The sequence below is a fragment of the Chamaea fasciata genome, unplaced genomic scaffold, assembly GCF_029207755.1.
Source record: "Chamaea fasciata isolate MVZ Bird 193981 ecotype frontalis unplaced genomic scaffold, bChaFas1.0.hap1 SCAF_8, whole genome shotgun sequence".
NCBI lineage: Eukaryota > Metazoa > Chordata > Aves > Passeriformes > Sylviidae > Chamaea > Chamaea fasciata.
Window position 1 is genome coordinate 31,596,282 of NW_027094093.1, and position 18,295 is coordinate 31,614,576.

At 38.9% G+C, this 18,295-nt stretch overlaps 1 protein-coding gene across 1 annotated transcript in view; it reads right to left on the minus strand.

Annotated features, from left to right (window-relative positions):
- DPP10 (dipeptidyl peptidase like 10) overlaps window positions 1-18,295 on the minus strand; it is a 434,600-nt gene that overhangs the window by 369,054 nt on the left and 47,251 nt on the right. The window lies entirely within an intron of this gene.

Sequence of the window (18,295 nt, forward strand, 5' to 3'; positions counted from 1 at the left end):
TCTTCCTCATCCTGTAACAGCCTCGCTCTCACCTCTCCACCCCAGAACACAACCTCCTACACCTCCAGCACACTTAGCAGCTGAGAGGGGAATTTTACACCCTGGGTGGTCAAAAACAGGGTATACAAAACTTTTATTAAGTTTTCATCTCCTTGAAGTCACAACCAGCTCTACCTACCTTAAGGGCAGCTGAGATGCACCTAAAATTCCACATTGTAACAGGTAAGTTACAAGTGGGGACACAGAAAGTACTTCAGGGAATGTCCTGTTAAATTTCAGAGGATTACAGAGTTCCACTAGATTCTCAATGGGAGTGTAAAGGATTAAATATAGCATCTGGAGTGAACCTTCCATGCTATTGCTCAGATGCTTTCACAGCGACAGCTGGCTCAGCTCCAGGAGGGAAAGAAATGCCTTTTTCCTTCCTCTCTTCTGACATTTCATTCAGTCAGACGTGTCCATACACTCAGTAAAATTAGGGAAGAGGATGGTGCTTGCTAGATTAGCTCAGGGTCTCAGGGGCAGCACCAGCTCACAATCCCTTACCAGGCACCAAATCTGTGGGCGTCAGCAGCTTCGTTCTCTTTCATCTCCTCAAGGATCAGCCCAAAGTCAGGCCCAGTCATTCCCAAGAGGAAGAAGTCCCACCTGAGTTTTGTTTGTTTTGTGGTTTTGGTTTGGGTTTGGTTTTTTTTCTGAAGTAGAATTTGAAGAGCTGTCTGCTGCCCACAAGGTGGGAGGAAAGGAACAGCCACTTTTTCCTCCCCAAACCAAGCAGGGTTTACGGTAAAGGGAGGGCAGGTGGGCTGGAAGGGAGCAAGGACCCTAATTAACAATAGATCCCAAACAGCAGGTTTTATCAATTACTCCAAGACAAAAGCAAAACCTTTAATATGTCTAGGGAAAGCCTCATTTTTCATCTGCTGCTCTTCTATTACTTCAGTAGGACTCATTCTGACCCTCAAGGCAGAAATACTGATGATGGTCCTAACACCAAAACGTAAACGCAAATGAAAAACAACTAAATACAAGTTTGAAATGACAGACCCACAAGGAGAGCCACAGTTTTCACTTATGAAGTGATTATTTTGTCAGTCATTTGCTTGAGAACTATGCTGCATTGTTTCAGGCACTGTCAAACAGAAAATTATAATCATTGGCCTAAAATGTTTTCAGCTCAGGGAACCAAATGTGAAGATGAATAGCAGGACACAGCATATCATTAGAGTCATTAGAGTAGTTTAACCAGTTTTTTTTCCCCTCTATATTATATTAGAACAAAATATCCCAGTCAGGCTAGAAATCTCATTTTCATGACTTCTGCAGAAGTAAATAAAACTAGCAAAGGCATATATTTTGTTAACTCTACCACTATATAACAATTATTTTCCCCAAAGAAAATAAAAATAATCATATTCAGTTTAGTGTTTGGTATTTAGTGAATTTAAAATATGACTAGGTGTATACTATACATAGATGTATATGTATGGATATATTCTGCAGGTATGTGTGTTAAGTCCCAATATTTATTTGCCAGGCTGATCATTATTAGTTAACTAATTTCTTACAAACGCCAAATGTAAGTCACTTTCTTCTGGGTAAGATGGACTGGTTAAATAATCTCTCTCCAAGCTTAAATTGCAATATTTACTGTAATGTCCCATTCCCTTTTAAAGTTTGTATCTATTCAGAAAAAGTTGCAATGAATAGCAGGAAAAATGCTCCAGCAATCAATTTAAGAGGCAGATCAACTAATCATATTCTTATACTCATGTTTCTATGGGTGATAATTTATTCTGGTAGTAGTTTCAGTGCTTTCAGATGCTCAGAAATAGGTACTGTTTCTCAGAACATGTTGATCACTCCACTTTGAAAAAGTCCTAGTCTGTAGAAAACGAAGGAACATCAGTTTAGAGTTTCAGAAGCTGATGCTTTTCTGTTTAAAAATAAAGGACACTTAGTAGTTTGAGGCTTTAGGCTCTTTGAATTTTAAGGGGGTTTTGTTTGTTTGTTTTTGGGTTTTTTTCTCATAAGCAATCCTTATGACCTTAAATATCAGTCTTAAATTTCTGCATTAAAGACACACAGTTTTAAAAGATATCTAAAAAGGAAAACACAGTCAGACTCATGTTTATGCTGGTGAACAAAAATATGAGTATGACAAGGCAGCAAAGCACATACAAGAGAAAAACCACCACAGGCACCCAACTTAATGGACAGGCTAGGAAAAAGGATGGTGTAGAAAGGAAGTAGGCATTTAAATCACATACACGTCATGAACCAGTTGTACAAGGGAAGAAAAATGAGAATATGAGATTTACAAGGTCAGCTGACAGCCTGCAGTCCATCAATTAAATTACAGAGTCACAACACAGGCAATGCAATGCAACTTCTGCAAGCCCTGTGAGCTCTCAGCGCAGAACACATTCCAAAGTGCTCCATGGAACAGGCAAAAGGGATGTTACTGCAGATGCTAATCAAGTTTCAGAAACACTGAAATCCACACAAGGATAGTTCTGGGTTATTTCCATCATTTCATGAGGTATCAGTTGAAAAGGCAGTAAATACTGCTCCCAGAGCAGATTCCTGATTACCTGCTTGTATGTGTTAGGATTCCCAAAATCACCCATAAAGGTGTACAGGATTTCCCCACTTAAATCAGTGAGACTCCTCAGTTGATAGTATGCACACCCCTAATGGCTTCCCTGGATCAGGACTTACTGCAGGAAATAAGAATTAAGTGGTTGCCACAAGTAAGAGCAGAGGGTTGGCCAGAAACCAAGAATTCTATTTCACACAAAAAAATGTTGAGTTTTGACGTGTTTTCATTCTGAATTTGGAAATGAGAAATATTTTTAGCATAATTTTGGAGGAAATGGGGAAGAAATCAGAGACTACCCTGGGGAAGTATCCTCCTTCCAGACTTCCAGCTTGGACTTCATTTAGAAAGTCAGTCCCTACTCTGCTATGAACAAAGACTTGAACCTTGGTGTCCACTGTAACACAGATCTCTTTAATTAAGTTATCTATTTATCATGGAACCTTTCTGAGTTTTAACTGAACAACTCACTAGGAGGGAAAAGAAAATGAAAGAGGATTGCAATTGACATTTCTAAAATATCTTGATGTTTTCAAAAAAGCCATTACTTTGTCGACAAGCTGCAATCGGCTGGCACTTTGTTCCTGCATGCAACCAGTGCAGGCAGTAATTCTTATATAGATGGAGGTTTAAATCCAGGCTGTCAAAATTCCTGATAGCACTCCTCTGTAAATCACCCTTTAGTGAATTCTTGCTGTGGGAATTACAGTCAGTATGTGCTACACATTTGCAGAAAAAGTCACACTGCTTTAACTACTGTGGTTTAAGGTAACCCATCACAACTGAAGCTTGAGGCTAACAAGGAGACAAAAATTGAGAACTGGTAGAACCACTGCAAGACTTATCAAGAGGAAGGCAGAGTAATTTCCTAACCCCTAAATATCTAAAAGTTTAGAGTAGTTTTAGTGTTTAGTTTTGCCTTTTAAAGGTACCAATGACCTCTGAGAACTTAATTGTTATTAATTCCATAAGCAAATTGTATCATGCTCTAAGTACAAAAACATTTTATATTTCCTCTTTGTCTGCAAGTTATTTTCCACTAACCTTTAACTAAATGCAGTTATGTTGAAAACAACAATACAAGCATGCATCTAAACAAATACATTTGTATTTATCTTTGTATGTTATTTAAAACAAATTTAGTTCTTACGTACCACGGTTTCTGCATCTGTCTGCTGTTTATAAAATGTTACTACCATTACCACTTCAAGAAAATGGAGATTATTTAAATCCATGAGTCCATAGGAATCTAGGCAGCTCCTATTAGCCAACACAGTTCATTAAAACATCTCAACTCTACACTTATTTAATTCAGAATGTAAACATCTCTCAAAAGATACAGTGTTGGGAGAGGAAAGCAGAAAATGCAGATGTTCTCAGAGTCTATCTGGTGAAAGAGCTTCCAAAATTATGACCCCTGGACTGAGTATCACCTTTCTTCCAACCCTCCACAAGATATAAGTCAAAAAGAAGATGCAAGAATAGGATACTGCAAAGAAAAAAAAAAAAAAAAAAAGCCCCAAACCAATGAAAACCTCAGTGTGCAAAGGTAGGATAAATTATGGGAAAGGGAGTGTGCTCTATTTATTCTATCTCTACCTTCACAGTTTCTAAACACTCCCAGAGGAGAGCTCCAAGGGCGGCCATTCATCACCCAGGCCCTGGCAGCAGGGCTCTCTCAAGGAATATTTACAGCTGCAGTAATCCCCAGACTACATTAAGAAACTCTAATCCTATAATGATTAGCTCCCTTTTCCTCTGGTTCTCCATGGCCAAGTGCCACTTGGGCACCTGCTTTAATCACTGTTTTGTTTCTGTCTGCCTTGCCTGTTGCAGCACACAAGCCCACTTGGCACAGCGGAGCACAAGGTCCCTGCTAACTTGACCACAAATTCTGACATTCTTCCGTGGAGTTTGTCCCTCTGCCAGCCATGAGCTGGCTCTTCAAATCAGGCTTTTTTGCATGACAACCTGCATTGTTGAAGCTCAGAGTACGATTTGCACAGCAGCATTTCTTTCCAAGTTCTGCTTTAAGAAAAATCTTCGACTTCACTCAATTTTTGATTTAGGCTCCTTTTCCTTTGGTCTGTTAAAATTACCTACCAGAAGGGTTGCTAACATAAACTACTGGTAAATGCAAATTTAGAAAAAAAAACAACCTTTTCCACTACTCAGCTAATACTTTTTTTTTCCCTGAGAAACATCAAACAGCACACCAAAAAAAACCAACATGCTTCTTTCCAAAAGCTCTGCTCAAAAGGTGAATTTTATTCTCAACAATGATGGAGCTCTCTTCCTCAAAAATGCATAGAAATTGCATGTTTGCACAATTATTTGTCCTGAGTCTTGTCTCTTATCACCTCAGCTACAGCATCTGCTTAGTAGCCATTGAGTTCTATTTGGAGAATAATAGTACTGAGCAAGAACATTCCACAAGGTGCTTAGGAATTCTCTAGTTTGCTGACTTCACCATCACTGGAAACAGCATTTTTTGGGCTAATTTTTAGTATACGTCTACAGAACACCCAGATCCTCCTTTATGTCAGCAACCCATCAACAAAAGTGATCAATTCAAATGATTATTCAGGGTTTCCAGCCCCCTGAAGGAGCTGCAGCCAGTGGGACACGCTGGGAGAAGTGTGGGGTCAATGCTCTCCTCTGGCAGCTCGCTCCAACACAGAGCAGTGCACTCACCATAACTGAACAATATGGATCACACTCACACAAAGAAAAGGCAAAATCAGCCTGAAAAGGATGAATCAATTGTAATTATTTCCCCTAGACTGAACCCACTTCTGATCTGTTAAAATGTATTTGAGAGAACTTCTAAAGGAAGCTGAATTTTAGCACAAACAAGAAAAACTGGTATGAAAAGTACGAGCTTTTCGGAATTGCCACATACCTAAAAACAGAACTTTGCATTAAAAATTTAAATGCATTGTTTTTAATATAATTATTGAATAAAAATATCTCTAATATGAATTAATGCAATCTATTTTAATTAATAACCCTTTTATACATTTCATATTATAAACACATTCAGAAAATTACCTTTATCAGCCAATCTAGGAACTTTTTTCCTGTCTTGCTAAAAAGTAAATTTTTCAAGCAGATCAGGTGCATTATGTATAACATTGTCAGTGAAGTATGCTAGTTCACCACATCTTTTACACACCTGCATTAGCAGAAATCACTTGTTTCATTTTATGTCACGGGTGTATAGGTCTGATTTTTGCATATAGAAGCAATTTCAAAATACAAAGCTTAGTTTTACCTAATATTCATTTGATAGTTTGATGAATTATGCATTCAAAAGTCAAATTCCAACTCATTTCTTTTATAATCAAGTCCATGTTTAAAAAATGTTTCAGGTTACTTGCAAGGAATTAGAGAAGGAGCCTTCTGCTATCATTCAACAGGAACCAATTTATTTCATTAAACAGAAATCCATATTTCCATCCCACTTTAAGTCAGATAATTCAGCTAAGCATATCAGTCTTCATTTCATTACAATCCTTTGATTTTAACATCCACAGATATTTGGAACAGGGCCACTCAAGCCAAAGCAACGTCATTCACAGACTACATAAACAGTCTTTCATGCACCTTCAGTACAAACATAGCATATGATGGTGCTGAATCAACCCCTTCCCACCACATGTAAAAACCCAGTATCTGTTCATACTTCATAGGATAAAGTGTCCACTTAGATCTGAAAAGAAATGCTAAAAGTAATTTACATATTCATGCACAGAAATGACAGGAAAATACTTTGGGTTGAGTATTCCAAGTGCTGTTCATCTGTCACGCACCAGTTTGCCGTCAGCAGGTACAAATATTGTAAAGGTTCTTGCACAAACACTGATTTATTCAATGCCTATTTACAGAGGATACTAAACATGAAGCACCACTTCTCCAAATAAAATGCATGTGTTGCATGATTTTAATATAAAATGTACATGAGCCCTTTCTGACCCCAGGAGAAATAATTTCACCACAGAAATGCAAAAGACAATAATAAAGACAAGTGCTTTTAGCAATGTATTACTAATTCACAGAAATCACAGCTCACGTTGTCCTATTGCTGGTTTGGTTTGGGCTTTTTTTTTTTTTGGTTTGTTTTGGTGTTCTTGGGGTTTTTTTTGGTAAGAATTTTTCCACTGAATACTCAGAATTCATTCAGGCCACAGGGGTAACACTGACTCCTTCCATGAGTCCCACTTGATCAGCCAGGCCTTGCCGGCTCACACAAAAAATACAAACAAGTGTGGAGGTAGTTCTTTAAAAATTGCTATAGTAATATTATCTTCCTCTTCTATAGATCTTGTGGTGTGCCAGATATTACAAAAAAAACCCCACAAAGTTTAACTATGTTTTCTGTTTGAGGTTTTTACAGTTGGGGCATTTTGGGGGTTCGGGTTTGAGTTTTGTATAGTTTTGGGGCAAGGTAGCTACTAATGACTTCCATTTCAATGGAGCAAACAAACTGCCTTTCAAATCCATGAATTGCCCATAAAGAACTTCCTTCTAAATTTTTCATAGAAGATTGTGTCCATGTTTTACAAACCTTATTTCCTCCTTTCTGTGACATTTGCTTAAATTCACTGGAAGTTTCTTTAAAATATTTCTCACTCGATTACTTTTTCTCATTCCTTTCTCATGGAAGGGGGACCACAGTAATATGCTCTGTTTCACAGGTTGTTACCTATCCAACCACATTCCTTGTTCCTGTGGAGACTGGGGGGCAAAAAGCTTCAAAACAGAAAATGTAGAAGGTGAATATGATTTTACATTTCTCAGGCAGATTATTCTTTAAAAATAATTAAAATTTCATACTGTTTTCTTTCTTTTCACCTCCTTTAGGACAGAATTGACAACTAACAATGCTCATCAAATTTAACTACATATATCATATAATATTTAATTCTGTGTAGTGTGATTGTTTTGCTTCAGCATTCTGAATAGAGAGTTTGGTTTGGTGTTGAGGACCAAACAGACTTGCTTGGCAAAATAAGGCTGAATTTTCTACTTTTTTGCTCATTAAATGATTCTGAAGGCAAATGTGTAAAGCCTCAGGTATTTGATTGCCATCCTAATCAAAACACAGACATCTCATGAGGATGTTAATTAGAGCCAACTATAGCCTTGAAATGAGTTAAAACATAGTCATTCTTGCTCAAACTATGTTTTTTATGCATGTCTCATTTTCATACTTGTGGATCCTACACGGAGTCAGATAAAGACCAAGAGAGAAAGTAGCTCTTTCTGCTTAATTACCCTACAAATATCCACTCAAGTATGTATTTCCACTGGTTCCCAAATCTGATCACTCCTTTCCTATAGAATAGCCAAGCTGAGATTAAAGGCTACCATTTTTAATCATCATTAAACTCTTGATGGATATGTAGTTTATTTTCTGCTCACAGTTTCATGGATGTCCACTCTGTTGCCTTCCAGCAAGCTCTTCCCATCTTCTATTAGGGCATTTAGCTCCACCTTTCCAGATCCTGATGATTTTAGACCACGTCACTGTTTTATCAAGGTTATTTTATAGACTCGGATTTTTCAGGAGATTCTTGCAACAGAAGAAAATTCAGTTCAAACTCTACCTCCAAATTTACTAAGTGTATTCCACCAGCCAACTTTTTATTAAAACACTGAATAAGGCTGGAAAATCAAAGCCAGAAATGCTACATCATCTATTTGATGACACTAAGAAATAAGCTAAAATCTCTAATAAATTTAGTGAAAAATAAAAATTATGAACTAAATAGCTTGTGTGCCCACGAAGACACAAAAAGGCCAATCAGACTTCTAGGGAAGCACATTTTTGTGACTATTTCCTCACTGTTTAGCAATCCCTGTTGCTTTTCTAACAATGCATTAATGGAAATCCAGGAGCAGAGATGCAATCACAGACTCTGCCTCCCAGCACAGAGCTCCTGTGCCTTCACAGGGGATCCCAAACAGATTCAGAGCAGCACTGAGCCCCTGCCAGGAGCACACAAATACCTGCTCTGTGCTGCACTAACACCATGTTCACCTGAGGCCTTGCTAATTTGTACCCTCCCCAGGCAGTTGTCAGGTAACACAATTTTGCACATTCGTGAGCTAATTCAGAGACCCAACACAAAAATGCTGTGTTAGGGAACGGAGCACATTTTGTAACACTCCCAGCAGGAACTGAGATTGGCAGGAAAATGCTGTAAGCTCCTTCTTTGGAGTAGAACCTCCCTGAAAAATTATGTTTCGTTGTGAATTTTGCTTGCTGTTCCTTTTCTAAAACTACTTAAAAGGCAGAATATATAACCACAAAAGGAATATACAACTATGCTAGCCCATCAAAGTTGACACCAACAGAAAAGAACTGGAAAATTCTTTAGCAGACTCACTCACCTGTGGGGATGGGTTAGAATCCCAAGGGGTTGGGTTTTTTAACCCTGCTCATCTTCGCTGCCCAATTCAGGCTGTTAGTCATATGCTGCTGGCTACCAAACGCTAACAAGCTTCTCAGCATCGATGGAATTACGTCCTGTTCTCTGCAGAATCAGATGTAATGAAGTTGCTCATTAAAAATAATGAGCTGCTTTAGTAATGAGCCCTGATGTACAGCTTTGGTCTGAGGAACATCTTATTTTCAATTGAAACATAATTAGATCCAATTGAAGTCCCCAAGTTGGGATATTAAAGGTAACTGCAAAAATCACACTTAATTACGAAAACTGAATACTCCGATACTTTCAAAGACTCCCTGTCTAATAACTATAGTGTTGAAATATTGGTAAATATTGGTTAAAAGAAATTAATAATGCCAAAATTATTGAGTAATAGTCCCTAATTGGTTATAGAACTAGTGTTACATGACTCAAGCTATTACATTTACACCCAACTGCCCGAGGACAATTGTTTACATGTTCACAGTTAATGGCTTGAAATTCAGCTCTGTTAAACTCAGACTGTTTCCACTGACACCTGTGGGAATTGAGGAAGCCTGACACTGAAAATCCAGGCCATTATTTTATCCACAGAGTTAAAAATTTCTCTTGGTGCAAAGTACATAAAGTTCTGGGTATTCCAGCAAATATCCAGACACAGGTGTCACTGGAAGGAGGCAATACCAAAAGATGATGTAAAAACCCAAGCCTGCAGCAGTGTCTTTGTATGAGGTCAAACACAGCACAGCCAACAAGTGACACTGATGCCCATTTGAGAGACCCTGAGGTGTTGTTCACCACCACCAGCACCGGGAAGACAAAATGAATTTTCTGAGCAACAACAGTACCTAACACCACCACAATTTTAAAAGAAACAGACCAGGCTGTCAAGTTACTGCTCCTGCTGACTTCCAAACATCTCCACTGACATCCCCTCCAGCAGGATCTCTGACTCTCTCCCTTCCCCTCAGCAGCTGCTCCATTCACACAAGCACAGCCACCAACACTGCAAAGAGTTTGAAGATATCAGGGACAAACATGGCCTTAAAATGCTTAAATATGGTCTGTGAACCTCACTATAAATATCTGTTTAATATAGATAATCAGTTAGCACTCCCAGACATAGAAAAAAACCCTCAACAATACCAAAACTCAAACAAAGAAAACCCCAAAACAAACCAGTAGAAAGGCAGAAAAGCTGGAATAGCTAAGACCATTTAAAAATTCATGCCCTTTTTTCCCTTGCTTGCAAATTCTCTTGTAATTGTTTTAAGGCTTTTAAAGGTAGCAATACATACATTTAGCAGGCAAAGATGTAAGCACCCCCACGTAATTTCGTACATTTTATAAGGGTGTTTTTACTCTTTATGTGGTGGACTTTAATTATGACCTACAAAATGTACAGTAATAGAAAACACAATTTTTCCCCTTCTTAATCTTCATTTTTCAAATCTTCTGCTTTTTAATCATTTGCTTCATTGACCACTTACTTGGTTAATTTCACTGAATTATTACATTGAGCCACAGAATATTGTACTTTTATCAGTGAGCTTCAAAAGCTAGCTCATTATAGAACTTTAATAACTTTAAAATAGACTTTTGCTTTAGCCAGGAAACCTTATAAAAGTGTTCTACTACATTTACCATGGATTGGGTGGCAGACCTTGCATTTTTGTAGTAATTAATTTTTTTTTTAAATAAAAATCACTGTGTATTGTTACTTCTTTTTTTTATATATAAAAGTCACTGTGTATTGTTACCATCCCATACATCATTACAACATAGAATGAAAAAAAAAAAAAAAACCCTCAGATTTTCGGATGCACAGGGTCAGATTTTTAGAGGTTCTCCATGACTTTCATGTTTCCATGTCCCCTTTATTTTTACATCAGGCTGTGCCTAGCTTAGCTGCAGCCCTGAGTATGTCAGATACTATATTATATATCATATATTATATATCATATATTATATAATTCCCACTCAACTCCCAGAAAAGGGGGCTTTAGAGCATTTCCAAGATGTCAGAGGGAAGGGATGTCACTGGTCAGCTCCTTGAGCAGCCCTGCACAGGGGACAGAGGCAAAGCAGGAGAGCAGTGGGAAGCAAAGACAACTTCCTTGAGAAAAGCAGATTTTAAACCATGGCAACAAGGAAAGAAACCCTGGACAGGTGTAAGAAAAATCAAGACCTGCAAGGAAAAAATACTTTCAAGTGAAAGACCTCGGAAGAAGATGAAGACTGACAGTGTGTTAGGAAAGGAAAGACAATTCTGCCTTCCCTTGCAAGGAACAGAGCTTCAGGAGACAGAAACAAGCGCTTATGCTACAGGTAGTAGGGGAAAATGGGGATCTGAAGGGAAAAGAAAACAAGGAAAAATTAACCAGAAGGTAGAAAGCATGGAGAAGCCTCAGTGGGGGTTCCAGCTGCAGAGCAAGAGAGAACAAGAGTCTGCCAGGGAGAGCAGATGGGAGAGAATAAAAGACCGCTTAAGCAACGCTTAAAGAGATGTAGAATGTGCAAACTTCTTTCCTGCTCCCACCCTTAGCAATACAGATGTTTGGCAAGAGAACAAAAGTTAAGGAGGGTTTCAGGCAGGGCAGACTGGAAGTGACGTGCACTGAAGGCATACTATCATCAGCTCAAGAGTTACACCTGTAGTTGAGCAAAGATGCAAACCTGCACAGGCACCCTCTGCACTGCTGCTACAAATCCACTCAAATCCACTCCACGGCTCCAGTCGCCTTTTGTTTCTACTGCAATAACCCTAAACTAAATAAAACAAAACCATAAATTATATAAACCCTAAACCACTACTAGGTAAGTAACAACTTGCCAAGAAACAGGCCAACAATCCTCATAACTTCATTTTTCCCTGCAGATCAACTGTTTGCCACCTCTAAATAGTTGGATTCCCACTAAATACCCCTAAGTGACCCAGAGCAATTTGCTCCCCCCCCAAATTCACCATAAGTTGAGTTTCACTGGTTATCCCCAATCTATCAACTACAATTCATGTGTTTTCCATTGAAGTTTTACAATGTTCAGAATTTTATTTACACAGCCATTAGATTTTGCTGTTACAAGTATATGAAGCTTATGATAACCAAATACAGAGACTTCAGAATGACTGCAGCTTGAAATGCCTGTGTGTATATTACATCTTGAAGTTTATGTCATATTATACATCGCATAGTAGCTGGCTGTAATGAATAGTTATTAACAGAGGAAAAATTGCACCAGGAGACACTGCAAATCACAGTTACAGTTAGCATTGAAATTAAATATTCCAAAAGTTATTGTTTAAATATACATATTTCTCAGAAAAAAAAATATTTTATTGTTAAAGAGAACTGGTTGGGTTTTAGTTTCATATTTAGCATTTCCTAGTCCAGAGAACAGTGATGCAGCTACAGTTGTGTTTTATTTTAATGCTGCTTTTCCTTTTGGCAGACAAATTCCCCAGGCATTAGAAGACAGAAAGCACTAAAACCTTGGGTCATCTTCAAACAGACAATAATAAAGGGGGAATTTAAGAGATATAACAGACCAAGGGGAAGCAGGAGTTTAGACTTATGGCAGTACCACCAGGCAGCTCAGTGCTGTTCTCAGTTCAGGACCTGGAGTTGTAACTGGATTTTCTCACTATTGCACTCAAGGTAATTATCCACCTCCCTGCAGGATCCAGCAGCTCAGCCACAGCTTTGCTCTGCCTGATTTCAGCTCCAAGGCTGGGTTGTTAACTAGCTCAGAAATCCCTGTATGGCACCCCAAAGCACTGCATGGACCATGGGCAGGCCCAAAGTTCGGCAGGTTTTGAAAAGCAGCAGCCCTGGGCTGTTTCTGCCTGCAGCACCTTCAGTGAGAGCAGGCTCAGTGCAGCCTGTGCCACATTCCGACCCCAAAACATGAGGCCACAAACATGTTTCAGTTGAGAACCACCCAACATGAGCACTTCATGGCAATCAGGCTTGTTTATAGCCAAATTAAAACACGGATTTTGCTTTCAGCAGTTCTGTACCACTACTATAGATTTAAATGTAATTTCTCTTAAAAAAATTGCAATCTCCAAACAGTCTTTGAAGGACTCATACATTTATAGAAATGTGCAAACCTCATCAGTGACTTGACAAAAGCAGTGTGAATCCAGCAGCTTTCTAGTAACCAGAAAACTATTGGTATTGATACAACCTTCAAAATTATAGCATGGACACAGATCTCAGGTTAAATCTTGAGGAGATTAAGTGTCTCCTTTAGTATGAAACCCCAGAAAACCTCAGCATTCACATGGGGCTAATTTAACTAAACCATTACATAACTGCCAGAGGAACAGTCATGCAGGATTATCAGTGAAGCAAAATCTGATTTGTCTGTGTCTGTTCTGTTCAGACTCTTTTATGCCATATCCTTATTAAAGGCACTCACTAGCAGTGACCACTCTTATTAAATCAGGCACATGCATAAAGAGTTTGTTGGGATGGTAGAAGAAAATACAAAGAGGTAGAGTTACTTCTACATTTCCTAATGTCTTCATGTACCTTGGTCAAGAGGCTTAGGAAGAATACAAGCCAAGCCACAGTGAAGGACAAACTTCAGAGGCACAGTGTGCCCATTTATAAACATTTCTAACTACAGCATGCTGATTTGTCAAGTTACTTGAGTCATTGTAAGAGATTCTTTTATTACCTGCCCGATTTTACCTAAAGAACACGATTCTCCATACACATACCACCATGTCTAACCATACATCAAAATCAAGAATTCCATTAATAAAATTAGACCTAATTTTCAGTCATGTAATATTCTTGCACATCATCTATCTCTTTTATGTTGACAAGAAAAACCGAATGCTCTATTGGATTTTTTTTCCTCCAATTAAATTAGCACCCCACAAATGCAACTAATACATCAATTAGGCAATACTATTAAAAAACATTTTAAACCAATAAAAATAAAACCCTGCATATTGTGACTTTTTGTGCATACATATTAAGAGAAAACTTTTTAAGTTCATAAGATTCTATCCAGCATAACCCTGCCAGTGTATTCCCAATATTTATTCTGAAGGTGGCAGTGTAAGAAAAGGGCACTTTGAGTAGAGGTAAAAGTATAAAGAGCAACTTTAGTTCAACCAGCGCAGTTCAACAGAATCTATATCCATCCTGGAGCCACCTGTTGTCTGTCCCTGCCGCTCCCGTCCTGTAGGCACAAGGCCACAGCAGCAACCTTCCCAGCCAGATTATTCTGTAACCCATTTAAATCTGATTTCCTCTTTAATTAATAATGGGAAGACGATAAAAATGTTCTTTGGTGTGTAATTTAAAATTTATTTCTGAAAGCTTAATTTTTCAGTATTATACTTCCTTTTTTTTTTTTCCCCAATTCATTCAGTGCTTTTTTCTAATTGAGCAAATTCAATTAAATTCTGATCACTGGGAGTTTATTAAGCCTTTTCTCTGCTGAATTAAAGAATATGTTCCTTTGAGGTACTCATATAAAAGCAGACCTATACTGCAAGAGCTCAGAGCAGATGTTAAATAACACCAGGACAAAGTGCTTACCACACATAAATAAATCCACAAGACCATCCAGTTGGCACTGAGGGGCAGCACTGACGCCAAAAAGTGTTTTTCAATAAATTCTACTACAATTACAGAGCAATACAGTCTGTGGTCGCTCTCAGTACAAAACAATGTAACACAGGCACAATTACGCAACAAAGACCGTGAAGATTTCTTCTGGAAGGGCCTTCTTGAAATTTGAGCAGATTAATTCAGGCTCTGCTGTGCCCATGGATATGGGCTGGTCAAATGCAGGGATTTTAACCACTCTTTGTCAAGGGTTCTCTTTTCTTCCCAGTCTTGCACTACACTCACAAACTACTTCCCTATGTTTTTATTTTAATGAATCATGGCAGTGTAAAAGGAATTATAAAAGAAATTAAGCCAAAAATGTGTACATGACTTATTCAAGCAACATTACAGCTGCATGCAAATTGTGTGATTAGGGAAAGGCGATTAGAAGACCACACCTGAGAAGCAGGATCAGAAAATTCTACATTGAACACAATCAAAAAAAAAGCACTAGGAAGCCACATCTGGAAAGCATTATGAGAAAGCTTTTTTAATTAAGAAAAAAGTCTCCTAATAAATGTCAGCAAGGTGTAGGGGGGGGCAGACAAAAAATCACTGCATAAGCACCTAAAAAATACTTCCCAGAGACACAAGCCCAGACTTAAATTCTGGTGGCCATGGCTAAATGAATGCACAGGCAGGTTCAGCCAGCACGTCGGGGCTACACTTAGTTCCAAAGGTGAGTGTTCAGTCTCTTCTCACCCACCTCCCACACAGCCAGCAGGACCATGGCAGGCAGAGAAGGATGAAAAGAAAGCTTGGGAAGGGAGAAGGTTCCCTTATTCACCCAGAGACCCTGCTCTATTGAGTAACTTCCAAATACAGAAGAGGCAGAGGGCATTTTCCCCCAAGAGTTTGAGCTCTGTAGAAAGCAGAGCAGGGCTGGACACGACAGTGGTGCAGAACTGTATCTGCAATCAGCCAGAAATGCCAACTGTGACAGTCATAGATGCAGAGCATTAATCAAAAATAAATTGCTTTGAGACATTTAACACAGTCAAATCTCAAAAGTTAAGAAATGAGGAAAAAAATAAGAAGAATTTGCATATTTACAACATTCTTCTTGAAAACCACATTATCACACATGCAGTCATGCATTCCCAAGTAGAGAGCACTACAGACAGCTGCCTTAATCTTAAGTGGTAATTTAATAATAAGCTGTATTTGTTTTGTAGATGAGAAGGTAAACTAAGAATATTAACACTCCAAGCATGTATAATTAAATTAACACTCAATTGATTGCATCTATCCAATTCCCTAGGAAAAATGGTAGTGTTCAAATTAACTGAACAAACTTGTGGTGTGTGCCTCTCCCCTTAAGATTCTTGTTTCCTTCATTCTCTACACTTCCGTGCTTCCCATCTCTTACTCCTGCCTTGGATAGAGGCCACCAGCCCTCCCCAGCAATGATGGGGACAGCCAGAAGAGGATCCATGACACTGCGGGCCTGTCTTCAGGTAGAAAACTGAAGAGATAATTTTGCAATATAAAATGAAGCCAAGTGTGTGTTGCTGTTAGTTAAGCTGTCCTTGGTTTCTGGGAGAACCTGTTTCACGGCAGCAAAAGAAAAAAAAAAAGCACTGTCCCAGAAGAGGAATTGGCAGGACTGGGACACAAGGGAATATGTAGAAAAATCCAAAGACAAGAAAAACTTTAATTTGAGAATGTGTACTTCACCTGTCTCCCAATTTCTCCACGACTTTATTTGATTTATTCCAGAGCTGCCTCAAGTAAGCTCACAGCTCTGCTCTAAAGTGCAAGCTTTTTTTTTCGGCTGGGAAATAAAAGAGTGCAAACTGGCATTCCTCACATTTTTATTTATGCCTTTTGCATCTCAATTTCATTTTTCAGTTGGAGTATTAAGTTATCCGCTTGAAATAATGAGCTGATAATGAATTCCAAAAACTGTGCAACTAGACCCATCACACTGCACTCAAAACTCCTGCTCCTCCTCAAATCACGAAGACTGACCTTAATGTTCAAGTGTCTTCGTGTGACTAATTACAAAATCTCTGACAGAAAAGCACATGTGTTATATTTCAGTTTTCTTGCTTGTAAACAGCTTTCAAGTGTTTAGGCCACACACTGGTGTTGAATTTGAATATGCTAAATATAGCCATACATCAGGAAAGACAGATAGCCTTAAATCATTAAAAGTTCTCAGTTGAGATACATAAAACATTAGGAAGAAAACAACACAGTGGGTCTGGGCACAGGGCACAGAAAATGTAGGTCTTTTGCATAAAAATTTCTCAACTCAAGCAGGCAAGTGGCCTGAGAAGGCTGAACAGACCAACACCAAGTTGCATTCCCTTTCCTCCCACTCCCACAGCACTTTCCTGCCAGCTCAGGTGACACATTCCCCAGCACTCCTTCCCCTGAGCATCTTACATCTCAATACACCTGCCAAAGGCAGGCACACCTCTGGCACAGAGCCTGTATCAGAATCTGGGCACACTGAACCAGTTTCCCCAGCAGAAGCTCCCAGTAAAGTTCCCAAGTTTAAAGTTTCCCCACCAGAGCTCCAGAGTGCAAGAGCACGGAGCACTAGAAGGCAGAGCCTCCCTGAATAAAGGCTGTAGGAACACACCAGGCAGCCAGTTACCATCTCAAGCAGACAGTGGTCCACATCAAACTGTAGTAAGGATCCTCTGGGAAGTAAGCCTTTAAATGGAACTAAAGCTGGGGAAATAGAAATTCAGATCACCAAATCAGTAGTCATTTGTGAGGACTTTGCCATTACACAGTCTAGCTCTAGTTCCAATCCTATTTATCATTAAAATATTCAGGTGAACTCCAGCAGGGGAATAATGATTGGTACTCCTGTACATACAGCTAGATATCTACCTGTTAAGTATCCTACTCAACATATTTAAGGGATCCACTCAAATTACATTTGTATGAGATTTACTTGAATGAGGCTCAGCCCTCTAATCTCATCATAATAGATGGCAGCTTCCAAGAGATTTGAAATGCATGGTAACATTTAGAATACATCAAGTTTCCAGGGGCTGCAGAAACTGAAATATGTGATTTTCATTTACTCTGAAATGCAATGCTTTCTAGATTTTTTTTTCCAGCAATTTCTGCCTCAGAAATCAACATCTTTCCACCTGCTTGCTTGTTTTAGAGAAAAAATGATTAATTTGGGCTGGCTGGTTACTGGTGAAATGTATGCAGAATTAAAATCCTGTCTTTGCCATCGCCTGGAGTTGCACAGGCTGTTTGTACACCCTAGTGGGGGAAGGATGCCAGTGCACAGAACCCCGACAGGATCAGCAGCTTTTCCATCAATAAAGAGAATATTGAGACTGCGATGCAAAATAACCACCGAGGCACACGTGCAGCATCAGACTTTAATATCCAAATTCGGGTGAACTGGTTTGTGTGGGCTTGAAAAAGCAGCACTGAGGTCTGAGGACAGTAAGGTTAATTTCCATCTGAAAACATGCATAATTGTCATCCCTTAAATCCCTCTTTCTTACGTCTCCCACAAAGGCTGCAGAAAACAGGCTCCTCAGTATGCAGCAAGCATGAACCTTTTGATCATACCAGCACTATAGCCATTTCTTTCTTCATCGTGCTGCATTTCCTCAGAATCCACACATGAGAGTAACTCATCCCTATGTGAG